General features: G+C 36.4%; 1 long non-coding RNA gene across 1 annotated transcript; it reads right to left on the bottom strand.

Moving 5' to 3' along the window:
* Positions 1-9,809: 9,809 nt before the first annotated feature.
* On the bottom strand, positions 9,810-12,318 carry LOC122598346. The gene is made up of 2 exons (XR_006323599.1): positions 12,097-12,318; positions 9,810-10,067 (listed from the first exon to the last, which is right to left on the bottom strand). It is a non-coding gene; the product is annotated as an uncharacterized LOC122598346 (long non-coding RNA).
* Positions 12,319-15,635: the final 3,317 nt, after the last annotated feature.

Below are 15,635 nucleotides of genomic sequence, written 5' to 3'. Positions count from 1 at the left end.
TATACAATCCTTTTTTACTTTTGGTTTTGTCACTTTTACCCCCTATATTTTATATCTTTTATTTTTAGCTATGTGTTGCATATATAATTCTAAACCAAACTTTTTGTGGACAACTTCAACTTGGTTTGATGGTCACGTGGTCAAAATAAACTAGACTAACTTTATGTCCTTATCTACATGTTGACAAAGTCTAGCAGTAGTTTTTCATTTCCGTATTTTATGTTAGTTTTGAAGTAGTGGGTTTGTCAGTTTTAGTTTTAAGTCTTTTATTTCAAGTTGATGTATTATCTTTTCAGTGAAGTAATATGAAAAAGAAAAACCACCAAAAAATCCTCTCTGTAACTTTGATCGGGTTCTTGTTTTCTGTATTATTTATGCTTATATAACAACACTTGGTATCAGAGCCTTATCGATCTTGTTTATGCCAAAAGTAATCAAACACGAAACCATGTCGTTGATTGATCCATCATCAAGCTCATCAAAAGAAACTTCGTTCCCGTTCCAATGTCCCATGTTCAGTTCAGCCAATTATACGACATGGGCCATCAAAATGGAGGCCATCATGGATGCTCAAGGGATTTGGGAAGCCATAGAACCGGCCGGGGAGGCGGTTAATGATAAGAAAAATAAAATAGCGAGGGCGTTAATTTTTCAGGCTATCCCGGAAGACATTCTTCTTCAAGTGTTGAAGAAGAAGATGGCGAAAGAAGTATGGGAGTCTCTAAAGATCAGGTTTTTGGGGACTAATCGGGTACAGAAGGCGAGATTAGTGGCGCTCAAGAGTGATTTTGACGCGTTAAAGATGAAAGACAATGAGTCAATAGATGAGTTTGCTGGGAAATTGAGTGGCATAAAGTCAAAATACAGTAGTCTTGGAGAGACTATGGAGGATAGTACACTTGTTAGAAGATTATTTGATGTCGTACCCGACAAGTTACTTCCATTTGTGGCGTCCATTGAACAGTTTCCGGATACCGATAAGATGCTGTTCGATGAAGCGATAGGGCGTTTGAAGGTGTATGAAGATCGGTTAAAATTGAGACAGGGAAGTACATCGAATGAGAACAATTTGTTGCTCACGAGATCAGAGAATCAGCCACATAGAGGAAATGGCAGAAACTACCATGGAAATGGTCGGGGTCGTGGTTTTTCTAATGACCGGGGAGGTCGTAATGGATCCAGAGGAAGGGGTTCATACCGTGGAAGAGGTGGTCGAGGTAGAGGCAGTTATCATCGCGATAATGGTAACCAAAATCAGAAAAACACACGTGACAAAAAGGATGTCAAGTGCTTCAAGTGTGATCAGTATGGTCACTATGCCAACGAATGCAGGACCAAAAGAGAGAATGAACAAGAGGCTCATCTCACTGAAGATCAAGATGATGAACCAGCGTTGATGTTTGCAATCCATGGAGAAGAAAAGTCACCGATGGTACTCTTAAATGAAGAAAAAGTCTTTCCTGATCGTCATAAAAGCAGCAGCAATGGGTGGTACCTAGACAATGGTGCTAGTAATCACATGACGGGTAAAAATGAATTATTTGCAGAGTTAAACGAGATGGTGACAGGGCTGGTTCGTTTTGGTGACGGGTCAAAAGTAAAAATTGAAGGAAAAGGTACAATTCTACTTAAATGTAAAGATGGTAGCCAAACTATGATACCTGATGTTTACTTTATTCCCGCACTTCATAGTAATATTATTAGTCTTGGTCAAATGGAAGAAATGGGTTATGATATACGTTTATATGGAGGGTTTCTAAGAATGTATGATGATGTTAGGAGACTTATTATGAAAGTACCAAGGTCAAGTAATAGACTATACAAGATCACTTTACATACTGTGAAACCCGCTTGTTTGATGATGAATATGAATGAAGAACCATGGCTATGGCATGCCCGTTTAGGACACATTAATTTTCAGGTGATAGAGTCGATGGTAGAGAAGAAACTGGTTGAAGGAGTACCCCATATCAAACATCCTAAACAGCTATGTGAAGGTTGTCTTGTATCAAAACATGTTCGAAAGCCATTCCCGTCGGAAACCCAATGGAGAGCAAGTCAGCCCCTCGAACTTGTACATGCTGATCTGTGCGGGCCAATTACACCCACAACACTAGGAGGTAATCAATATTTTATGCTTGTTGTGGATGAATTTTCAAGATACATGTGGGTTTATATGTTGAAGTCCAAGGACCAAGCACTTGAAAAGTTTAAGTGTTTCAAAAAAGAAGTTGAGAAGAAAAGAAAGTATGTGGTTCAAATGTTGAGAACGGATAGAGGGGGTGAATTTACATCAGCTGACTTTCAGAAATTCTGTGAACAAGAAGGGATTCAAAGACAGCTTACCGCACCGTATTCTCCTCAACAAAATGGGGTCGTTGAACGCCGTAACCGAACTGTGTTGGAGGTGACTCGTTCACTCCTAAAGACAATGGATGTACCTGATATTTTGTGGGGAGAAGCGGTGAGACATGTTGTATATATTTTGAACAGGGTTCCTACAAAAGGTGTGAAGGGAATGACTCCTTATGAAGGCTGGAAGAATAGAAAACCGAAACTTAATCACTTGAAGGTATTCGGTTGTGTTTCATATGTGAAAGTAGTGGGCACTCACTTGAAGAAGTTGGCAGATAGAAGTAAACCGATGGTTTATATTGGTGTTGAACATGGAAGCAAAGCTTGCAGGTTGTATGATCCTATAAGGAAGAAACCACATGTGGGTAGGGATGTTGAATGTGATGAAAAAATAAAATGGAGTTGGGAGAAAAATGACAAAAATGAGGTTGATAATATAACATCAAAAGGTGTATGGGGTCGTGTGGTGTATGATCAAGAGCCAACGAGTATTGTGTCTTTTCCACATAATATTGGACCACTTGAAAAAGACACTCCATCACATGGAGTGCACCCAAATGCTCCAGAAGAAGCTCAAGGGACCCCAAAATCATGTGAAGTACAGTCAACCATCAATGTGACAACTCCTACACCTTATCCAAGTTACACTACAAATTCTACCTCAAAAGATGAGTCTTCTATTGGTGAATCAATAAATAAAAATTTAAGCATGAGTGGAATAGACTTATCAGGTTATGATGATACTCCTACACGTGGGGCAAGATCATTGGCTGATATTTATTCAAGATGTGATGTTATTGAAAATGAAGACAGATTATTGTTAACAGGTGAGGAGCCACATTCATATAAGGATGCAGTGGGTAATAAAGAATGGGAAAAAGCTATGGAAGCAGAATTGGAGTCAAAAAATAACAACACATGGGTGCTCACTGATTTGCCACCGGGTCATAGCACCATAATTCTAAAATGGTTGTTCAAGATTAAAAAAGATGCTGAAGGAAGAGTAACAAGATACAAAGCGCGTTTGGTTGCAAAAGGATACGTGCAAAAGAAAGGTGTCGATTATGATGAAGTTTTCGCACCAGTGGCCAGGTTGGAATCTGTCCGTGTTATTCTTGCACTTGCTGCAATGAATGGTTGGAAAGTGTCACATCTTGATGTTAAAACGGCCTTCCTAAATGGAGAATTGAAAGAAGAAGTTTACGTGTCACAACCTGATGGTTTTGTTGTTAAAGGGAAGGAACACATAGTGTATAAGTTAAACCGAGCACTCTATGGTCTTAAGCAAGCCCCGAGGGCCTGGTATGCTCGGTTAGACAAAACGCTAAAGGAATTGCGTTTTGTTAGATGCCCTCAAGAACAAGCTGTGTACAAGAAGTTGAATACAAAGAGTTGTATTCTCATGGGGGTATATGTTGATGATTTATTGGTTGTCGGGTCTGACGAGTCAGGAGTGTTACAATTTAAGGAGCAAATGAACAAGCAATTTGCAATGAGTGATCTTGGTAATTTGAATTACTACTTGGGTATAGAAGTGAAACAGGAGGCAGGCTACACTTCGATTTCTCAATCTGGGTATGCAAGGAAATTAGTAGCAACTGCAGGAATGAATGATTGCAACCCGGCTAAGTGGCCCATGGAGCCAAAGCTACAGTTGACTAAAGATGATGATGGTAAGCAGGTTGATGTGAAGCTGTACAGAAGCTTAGTGGGTAGCCTTCGTTACTTACTACACACCAGGCCCGACCTTGCTTACTCAGTTAATGTGGTGAGTCGATTCATGCAAGCACCTAAAGAATCTCACTTGAAAGCTGTGAAACAAATACTCAGGTATGTAAAAGGTTCACTCAATTATGGTTTGATTTATAAGAAAGGTGGAAATGGTAAATTGGTGGGTTATAGTGATAGTAGCCACGGAACCGATGTCAATGATCGTCGGGGCACCACTGGAATGGTGTTTTACCTCTCAGGCAACCCGGTAACATGGTCATCACAGAAGCAAAAAATAGTGGTACTCTCCTCATGTGAGGCAGAGTTCATGGCAGCCACATCGTCCGCGTGTCAAGCCTTGTGGTTAAGGAGCTTACTGTCTGATCTCACTGGTGAAGAAGCTCACCCCGTCAAGTTATATGTAGACAACAAGTCAGCTATTGCCCTTATGAAAAATCCGGTATTTCATGGTCGAAGCAAATACATAGACACGAAGTACCACTTTATTCGTGAATGTGTGGAAGATGGAAAAATCACTGTTGAACATGTCAGTGGTGAATTGCAACGAGTTGATATCCTTACTAAGGCACTACCAAGGGTGAAGTTCATGGAGATGAGAGAACTGTTGGGAGTTGAAGAGATCAAGAAGAAGGGTTTAGAATTAGGGGGGTGAGTGTTGCATATATAATTCTAAATCAAACTTTTGGTGGACAGCTTCAACTTGGTTTGATGGTCACATGGTCAAAATAAACTAGACTAACTTTATGTCCTTATCTACATGTTGACAAAGTCTAACAGTAGTTTTTCATTTCCGTATTTTATGTTAGTTTTGAAGTAGTGGGTTTGTCAGTTTTAGTTTTAAGTCTTTTATTTCAAGTTGATGTATTATCTTTTCAGTGAAGTAATATGAAAAAGAAAAACCACCAAAAAATCCTCTCTGTAACTTTGATCGGGTTCTTGTTTTCTGTATTATTTATGCTTATATAACAACACTATGTACAACAATATATACTTTTTGGTTTTTATCACATTTACCCCTATATTTTATATGTTTTACTTTTGGTTATGTACAAGACTATATGTATGATGTACAACCCTTTTAACTTTTGATTTTTGTCACTTTTACCCCATATACTTTATATGCTTTACATTTGACTTTTTCAAATTTTTTATCCGTTAAACTGCCTATCTTTTAACTTTTGTTTTTCGTCTACGTTTTCGTTTTCATTATTTTGAAATCAAACTTTTGGGTTCTAATGTTTCTATCAAAGATTTTTTATACTTTACAATATTATCGCTAAAAAAATTTAATATATCTTTTTTTGTTTCTTCGTATAACATTTTAATATATATTAATTTTTATCATAGTTACGTCTTAACTTCATTTAACATTTAAAAAAAGACATTATGCTATATCACCATCGTCAAAATGTCATCTCTTTATTTGCATTTATATAGTTTTTTGTTACATGTTTTTATATATCTATTAATGTTATTATTTTTACGCGACATTTTTACTATTGTTACATGTTTTGTTGTATATACCTTTTAGATATGGTTTCGAGTATTCGACATAAATGTATTTATATTACACTAAAACTATTTGTTTACATCCATACATTTTTCATGTAAATAATATGTTCCGCAGCAATGCACGAGTTTATTATTTCTTAAATTGTAAGTTATAGAATATGAATACTAACTTTGCCCTTTCAGTTGACTATCTTTTTATCTTTTTACCACTTATTTCTCAATGTTGATCCTCAACAAATCAACACATAGCTACTGTAAAAGACAGGATGCTAATTTTTAATTGTAGATAATGCGCATTGATATGTGACTTTTTTGTATGTATATTTGGGTCAACTATTTACCAATAACATTAATTCTGTAGTAGCAAAAGTTAACTACTTGATAGGGGAGTGCTTTGTTTGTGATTTTGAAGAACTTGACAAGAATGTGCAATATCTTGAATAGGGCACGCTACACTTTTTTTTACTTAAAATTACCACCATCAGTTTCTGAGTAATATTTGCATCATTATTGTTTGCATTATGCAAAAGAGAAGTCGATCATGGTGATTTGTACACATACATTGCAACTTATACGTTTTCGCATTGCAGCTTATACGTTTTCTCTTTTCGCTTGCATTTGATGACATTTATGGAAGTTGTGTGTGTTTTTTCTCATGTAATTAATTATTGACATTGCATGTCAACAACAATAAAATTCTACAAAGATCGATGTTTTTACGTTGTATTGGACGGCTGTAAAAAAGAATCGGTAGTTTCGTGTGCGCCGCCGCAACGCGCGGCAGGTAAAGTTACTAGTTATATACAGAAGTGAAACAAGCAACTCCTCTTGTGGAGTATGAGCGAAGAACCAAAGCTGGTTATCTTGAAGATGGTGAAGTAAATTTTTTAGTGTTTGATTATTAGTAATACATGTTATCTCTATTGACTATTGACAAAATATGTTAACAAGTCAGTGTTCATACTTCATAGTAGTTATGACAATAGGAAATTAGTTAACTTTATGTATCAAGAACATGGCAGGAGCTTATGATCGAGTCACTTGATGAGTGTCATTTGGATTGGTTTTCTTTTTCTGGGAAAAAACTAGGAGGTATTATCAGTCACCAGTCTATTGTGATACAAACCCAGAGTTGTGGGTCAACATGGGCAGATGAACCAGACCCATTTCTGTGGTGGGATAGGCATAATGTAAGGAATATGTGCTGGATGGAGGGAACAGAATGGAAGGAATTCAAATTAACCATAACTGTCCAGTGCCCACTACAGCATAGCTGCTCCATTATTTTCTTTATATAGGATAGCATGTTTATTTTTTGGGGTGTCTTGTTTTATTAATATTATTATCACTTTCTTGCATGTAAGTTGCTGTTTATGTTAAAATCAGGTTGTCGACTTAACGTGTAAACAAAAGACTGCATACAAAGACTGAGCATGATTATTTTTTATATTCTTCTTTCTTTATGTGAGTTGCAGGCTGAAAAAAGTTCCTACTTTGTAAAGAATAACTCAACTGATTTACTTATGCAAATGTTTAAAGAGTTGGTTGGAAGCCATACAACCTGTCTCCAGGAAATATAAATTGTTGTGCCTAGAATACTACAGGTGTGTCGAAGAGAAAATGATTAAAGGCAAAATGGTCTAGGTGTGTGGGTTGGGTAACTAGTCAAAACGGTTAAGACAGAATCATGTTGTTAGTAGGAACAGTTCGGGTTGTCTGAACCAACAAGCATTTTTACCATGACGAAAAAAACTGTGACATTATAATAAAAATAATCCATATTGTTAGGAGTTTGCAAACATTAGAGAAATGTACTTTGGAAGACTTTCAACCCTTTCGATCATTTTGGCCATTTCAAGTTTGATAAAAGTTGGCAGTAACTCTGTTTTTACTGCTGTCTGGGGGCGGCTCAACAGTTGATACGAGCTAAGCAATCCTTTTGGACCCCCAAAAATGTAGACCTCAAATTTTTGTATAGTTAGACTCTTATTGGTTTTGGACATAAGTAATATGGACCACTCATATATCTATTCAAAAAATATAATCTAAAATTAGTTAGTCATCTAAATAAACTCGAATATACAGTCTATACACGTGCCCTTATGTTAATACTAATTTAATTAGAGGGGCACAATAAAACTTGCAGCAATCGAATTGGATGGCCCTAGGCGGCGGTCGTCGTCGTCCTAAAGGTCTTCCAAGACGCATAATATTCTTCCACATATTACCAAGGTTGCCGGTCAGCTCGTTGCAACGTTGTAGGAGCGTTTGCAAACGATGGCACTCGTTCCTCAAATCACGTTTTTTTGCAAACATGCATAACCGCTATCTAACCAATGGATCCACCCTTCAACTCCAACCCGGCCTTTTCTTCTTATCTGTAAAAAAACCGTTCGAGTTTAGAATCATCGATTTCCAAGCACCTGCTGATGATGATGGGTCGATTCCATGACGCCACGCCCCTTTTCCGTTTGTACTTGGCGATGATTGTTCTATGCCTTATATATATCGAATCTCTTACATCTTTACATGGGTTGGTAGTGGTAGTAAATGTAAGGATGCACAAAAAAACAATAGATACAAATATAGATAACGAAATAATATTCTGGAATCCATTGACGGACGAATCTAGATGCAAATTCTATCCTAACCCGAAATTTTTCTTTCCATTGTCATTACGATTGTATTACAACGCTACCGATGACGACTACAAGCTTTTGACTCTATCATCTTATGATCTTGGTGTTCACATATACTCATTGAAATCCGACTCGTGGAGAAATGTTGACTCAACAAATAACTATCAAACTCTTTCCCACTTTAAACCTTCAAGTTTTGGGAAATGGGGGTTGAATGAGGAATGGGATTTGAGTAATGGTACTTTGTTGAATGGGAATCTCTATTTCTTATATAATAATATAAAAAACGATCGAGGTTCTGTTTTAAAGTTCGATACAAAGATTGAAAAGTTCACCCTAATACCAACTCCTCCCGGTTTGATGGATTTAGACGTCAAGTGTTTGAGTATGAATGTTTACGAAGATTTTATTCACCGGGGTGTTAAGTATGAAACTGCATATTCTACAAATGCGTATATTCAGATGTGGAGGATGATAGGAGATCATGGGAATTGGGAGAAGGTAGGAGGCCATTATCGGGTCGATAATATTTTGAGGCCGTTGCACTGGTTAGGGAACAAAACTTGGGTCATGATGAAGAAAAGATGTTATTTTGGGGATATATATAAAGTAGATCACAACAAAGGCACATGGACTATTAGCAACTACCATGGATAATGCAACAGTACGTAGTGAATTACACAAAGAGTTTTATGTCACTAATCGATCAATATAAAAATGAAGTAGCAGCCATCGATTTATAGTGTATGGAAACACAAGGTTTATTCTATAATATCTAGATTTATTTATTTGGAAGTTTATATTTCAAATTATGATATTCTGGATTTATTATATAGTGTATGTTTGATTTGTTGGTGAAGATCTGAGCTATTATTCTGATTTCTTTCACTCAATATGTTCCTAATACAAAAGATGAGGAGAGGTTTGTTGACACATTCCCTTGTATCTTAACTTCACTGGGGGTAGTCAAACCTTTAAAGATGAGGAGAGGTTTTGTTATATCTAAAGAAAAAGTTTTCTGAATTCTGATGCTGATGATATCAACTCTAGAAGTTCAACTACTTTTGTTTAGGTTAGTTTAATTTTTTAAATTGTGTCAAATGTTAGATATAGTTGTATTGTACTACAGATACAGAAGTGAAAAGAGCAGGGACTCTTGTGGTCAGGCCAATTTTTCTAAGTGTTTGACTATTAGTAAAAGTGTTATCTAAGCACCAATTTACTATTGACAGAGTATGGTAACTCTACATCGTGTCAAGAATATGGCCATATGGGAGCCGTGTTGTTATACTTATTCACCTTTTCAGATTGTTTTCTTAATTTTGTTTTCCAGTAGGCATCTTAAGAGACATTCAAAGATAATATGTATGAATGTATGATGAGTTTGTTGAGTCGCTGATGCATGTCGTTTGGATCAGTATTCTTTATTCTGAGAAAACTAGGAGGTATTATCAGTCACTATGCTTCTTTTTTGTTCGTTCTATGCATACTTATTTATCAATGATGTAACACCCCAACAAGGCGGAATCATGGGGTATCACAAGAAAAGTACAACACGACATGGAAATTAAGTAGAGTCAATCTAAATGCATTAAAAGGATTGAAAACCCATACAATTCAATCAATTACAATTCCGAGATCATACAAAAATGCATAAGGAGCACGACCATCAAACGTTTACAAAAAAGAGTACAAGAGATGGCATATGATCCTAAGCATAACCCATAAGCGGGAACAATGAATCACGGATCCATGATAAAGTCCAAGTCCAATCCTAGTATGCATCAAACCAATCAAATCATCCAATACGTCTCTGATTAACTTGTTCACCTGAAAAGTGTACTAAAACGTGTCAACATAAAGTTGGTGAGTTCGTAGGTTTAAGTAATAAAATCAAGTGTGTATCAGGATAACAACCGTTAACGATATACGAGGATTAATAACGTTCAATAACGTGTGCTCAACAACCCATAACGTGGATATAGAGATACCCATAACGTGAATTCAACGATCCATAACGTGAGTATAAAGATACTCGTAACGTGGATATAAAGATACCCATAACGTGGATTCAACAATCCATAACGTGAGCATACATATGTAATAAACGTTTCAATAACAACACGTATCACAAGCAAACAATTAAGTAGTTATCATCTCGTTCAATATCATAATCAATCGTATCAACCGACAATCATTTAACAAGCGAGTACACTTTCCACCCCAAATAAAGTAAACGTAGGGGCTACAGAAACTCACATTTGCCTTGTATCGTCAAGTTAAAGTTGAGTTATAAATATTAGACAAGCTTTAATTGTCCCGAATTCTTCAACGTTCACGACCTATCATTGTATTTACATGACATACGAATTAATATAATTACGTTTATTTACATGCATATTTTTATATACATATATATTTGTACATATGCATACATACATGTATAACTATATGTACGCGAATCGACTCATGACCATTTGCTTATGACCGAGTTTTATGTAGTTTATGTATTAATATTTAAGCGATGAAACACTTTTTATCTATATATATTTGTGACGATCCCCTTCTTATTTACGTGTATATATATATATATATATATAGCTGCTTGAATACTCGACATTGGACCCATCAAACGACCCAAGATAGATTCACAATGGATCTGTGGTACGGCCCAAAAGATAGCCCAGATTGATCCAAGAAGGAAGCTCGCCCAAAATGACCCTAGAAGAGATGGCCCATACTTAAAAACGTGGAAATACAAGCAGGAGAAAAAGGAGACGTGGTATATATACTTGTATTTATATCTATATATATTGCAAAGTTTTCTTCCTGTGTGCAACACCATCGGCTTAGGGTTTTCCCCAGCCGCCACTCAGTCAGAAAACGACTCAACTAAGACAGCAGAGGGGCCCACTAATGGCTGGACATGGTGCAAGAAGAAAGAAAGTTGAACTAGCAAAAATCAGGAAAGTGCTATATATGAGCCACCGTAAGAGACGGCCAGGGGTGGCGTCCCAGACGGTGGTCTGGAAAAAGAGGAGGCAGCGTGCAGCTAGCGTAAAACAGAGGGAGGAGCCGTCTGGTGACCGTAAGGTTGATTTGACACTTTGAGGGCACCGTCTTGGACGGTCTAATGACCGTGCCAGACGCCAAGAAGATTCAGGTTGCGTCCCAGAAGCCGTAGCAGACGGTGGTCAGGGGGAAGAAAGAATCTGGGTTGGTTTTTGGATGAGCCATTTTGACTATAAATCCATTTTTGTCTTGCAATTTCTGTTTAATATGGTTCTATACATGTGGTTACGTATTCTTATTCACAGATGGGGATAATTATATGTATTTCACCTCCTGAAAATCGATTCCTAACACAATTACAAGTTTAAATTCGTTTCTTGACATAGTTGACTTTTTAAAGTCAACTTTGACTTCGACTAAAAATCCTAATTTGCAGCCATGGGGTCGATTTGAGGCAACCAGAGGCAAGGTTTGAGCATGGTGAATCGAGGAGGATGTAAACAACTTCAAGTCCCATTTCAATTCGATCAGAATCGACCATTTCCAAGATTTTTGGTTATTTAACCTAATTTCAACATTCAAAACCCTAATTTTGGTTTTAAGGAGTTTTTTGGGCCAGGGATCGATTTAGCTAGACTAGAAACATGTTTTTGAACATAACTAATACCAAGAATTCGAATCAATCCAACAAATAAATAAAAATCCGATTTTTGACCCATTTAATCATAAAAACCCTAATTTCTCTTTAAATCCAATTTTAACTTAAAAATTGACTCATTAATATTGTTATATGATTAAAACATGTTTATAAACATAGAAATGATAATGTTGACACAAGTTTACTTACCAAGTTCTTCCACAAAGCCTCAAATCCGAATTTTAGCAATAAAACAAGATTTCTTGCATTTGAAGATTTGATCTTTCGATATTATGACCCAATGATGATGAAGATGGATAATTTATGACTAATTTAGCTTTAATAACATTTAATGATATGAAAATTTAGAGAGAAATAGATACACTAGCATTTAGTGAGAGTGGGAGAGAGATATGAGAGGTGGGTGGAAGATGAATTGAATGAATGGATGAGAGTGTAAGTGTGTGATTGGGTGTTGGATAGAGTTGGGTCATTGGGTGGTTCATGGGTCGACCCATGGATCACCCGATTACGTTTCTAGTTCACTTATAAGTCGTATCACGTTTTAAAGTTCACGTCGCTTCGACTAGCATAAATACATGTTTATAGTTCACAATAAATAAATAAACTATGGGAAAATGATTTATGATGTTAACATCATCTTTGTTGGATGATGTTGCTCTTACAAACTCACTCAAATCAATTTCTACACATATCAAAAAGCCCCCCATGATTTTAATGGTTTGTGAGAGCAACATCATCCAACCAAAATAATGTTAACATTATCCAAGTTATTCCCATAAACTATTTAAATTAACTAGAACAATAAATCATTTAACACGTTCGAGTCAACTGGTCAAGAATCAATTAAGCCACAAAATCATGGAATTAAATCAACATTAATCACGTTTAATTCAAGCCAAAAATCGCGAATGTTACAAATTACATGATGTATCAGTTAATCCCAGAAGTAGGTGGTTATGGTCACGTCTCATGGCACATTCTTCAGTTTCACCATGTTAATGGGCTTATTTTATGATCATTTGTGAGCTTCATCCATGTCATTCAAGAGCTTTTAGAAACATTTACTATCATACTGGTTAACCTCTTGATACACATTTTGATTAGCATGTCTTGCCATTGGAACAAAAAGAGGATTGCATGTAAGTTGCTAGTTTATGTTAAATTCATATGAGTAAAGAAAAGATTGCATACAAAGATTGAGCATGAATATTTTTCATAATTCTTCTTTCTTGTTGTGAGTTGCAGGCTGAAGAAGGTTCCTACTTGGTAAAGAATGACTCAACGCAATTGCTTAAAGAGTAGATTGGTAGGAAAACATACTGCCTCTCCCCAGGAAGTTGAAATTGTTATGGTTAGTATATTACAGGTGTGTTGAAATGAAAATTGATTAGAGGCAAAATGGTCCTGGTGTGTGGGTTAGGTAGCTGGTCAGGATGAGTTAAGACTAAATCGTTATAGTAGGAACAGTTCGGGTTGTCTGAACCATCAAGCATTTTATGTAATACTATGATGACAAAAACTGTGATATTACAAAAAAAAAAAAAACAAACCAAATTGTTTAAACAAAACATTAGGAATTTGCAAATATTAGAAAAATGCACTTTGGAAGACTTTCAACGCTTCGATCATTTTGGCCATTTCACTTTTGATAAAAATTGGCAGTAACTCTGTTTTTGTTATTCTGTGTATTGCATAGATACCTTTGGGTACAACTGGATGGGCGTATTTTCCTTTAGAGGAACTTTCTGACAAGCCTCTCTGTGCCGCTAACTACTCGTCTTATGTACTTATGTATCGAGTAAATTTGAAATTTTGTGAAGAATTTGTTCCATATGTTGCATCAAACATAAGATCCAGGCTGTCAAAACCTATTAATGACGTTCATTTGTTCTTAGTTTGTGTGATGGTTGAAAGATTTTCTTGCTGAAAGTTAGTGTTGTTGACCTTAAAGTCAAGTTCAACACTTCAACCTATGCTTTCAGTAACATCTTGAACTAGGTATCATAAATACACAATAGTTTCCTTAGGAATAATATCCCTTTTTGCCATATACCATTCTCATTTGGTGATCAAAAAAGTGATGCATTATTGCGTGTCCAGTTTCTTGATGCGAAATGAAGTAAAATTATTAAGGTGAATGACATGTAATAAAACTAATGGCAGAGATTTTTGACACACTATCTTTGGTGTGCCACTATTTGGGATCTACAACTGGACAGCAGCCTATTGATTTTACCCCCCATACCAGAGGTGGAGAAACAGATGCATGGATAACGGCCATGGACAGTCAGGTTGGTCAACCAAATTCACTTCTTGTCCTAACTTTATAACACTTTTTGACATTAGAAAAGGATCGCACTAATAGCAGGTCTAGGTCTGCCATGATTTGTGATTTTCTCAAGTGCCCAAGAGTTTCATTTTGAAGTCGCACGATGGGTGAATTAGGAGTAAACCATTTTTAGTAATATATATGTTACAGTTTCAGATCCAATTTTGACTTTTGAGGTCACAAAACAGATCAATTCCAATTTCGACATGTGATAGTGTGCACACAGGTTTACAGCAGAGAGTATGATGAGCAACCTTCGGAAATGATTGCAGAGAAGGTACTTCAAGCTCAGGATCGTCTCAAAGTACTTAAATGAGCTTCGAATTTTCTTGTGTCGTGTCAATCAAAGGATGTCTTAATTCTCTTTAAGTATATTGGTAGACTAGATAATGAAATAAATAGGGAATAATATAAATAAGAATCTTTCTATACCGTGTTTCATCAAATATGGACAACTCATATAAATGTGTATAATGAAACAAATAATTTGATCTTAAGTCAACTCTAATTATATAATTAGGCAGTATGTAGCTTGCAATCCACATTATCTGTAGCCCACGCAAAATAAATCATTTTCTTGTTCTATATATATCTTTAGTTAGTTTATAGTATTATTTTAGTACTTAGATAGGCACAATAAAACTTGCAACCTTACAATTGAAGTAGATGATGGCCCAAGGTGGTGGTGGTCGTCGTCCTAAAGGTCTTCCAAGACGCATAATATTCTTTCACATTTTACCAAGGTTGCCGGTCAGCTCGTTGCAATGTTGTAGGAGCGTCTGCAAACGATGGCACTCGTTCCTCAAATCACGTTTTTTTGCAAACATGCATAATCGCCATCTAACCAATGGATCCACCCTTCAACTCCAACCCAGTCTTTTTCTCTTATCCCTAAAAAAACCGTTCGAGTTCAGAATCATGGATTTTGAAGCACGTGATCATGGTTCAAGTGAACAACGCCACCCTTTGCCATTTGTACCGGCTACCGATGCATGTTCGATCCATGCTGTAACATCTTTACATGGACTGGTATGTGTATGGGTAGACAAAAAATACGGGTATAAAAGAGGTTTAGATAGAGATGATACAGATCTAATGTTATGGAATCCATTGACTGGCGAGTCTAAAACGTTATGCAAAACCAATCCTTACTTGAAAATATATAAACATTACTATTCGTCATTAACATTGTATTACCATGCTGCTGATACGATTACAGGCTTCTAGTTATATCTTATAATCTCGACATGCAGATATACTCGTTGAAATCCGATTCATGGAGAAACGTAGATCACTCAACACACAACTATCAAACTCTTTCCCGCTTTGGCCCTACAAGTCACGAGGGATGGGTGTTGAGTAATGGTAGTTTGTTGAATGGAAATCTCTATTTCTT

Source organism: Erigeron canadensis, chromosome 4 (genome assembly GCF_010389155.1).
Source record: "Erigeron canadensis isolate Cc75 chromosome 4, C_canadensis_v1, whole genome shotgun sequence".
Lineage (NCBI taxonomy): Eukaryota > Viridiplantae > Streptophyta > Magnoliopsida > Asterales > Asteraceae > Erigeron > Erigeron canadensis.
Note: the sequence above shows the minus strand (reverse complement) of the source record. Positions and strands in the feature narration are given on the sequence as shown.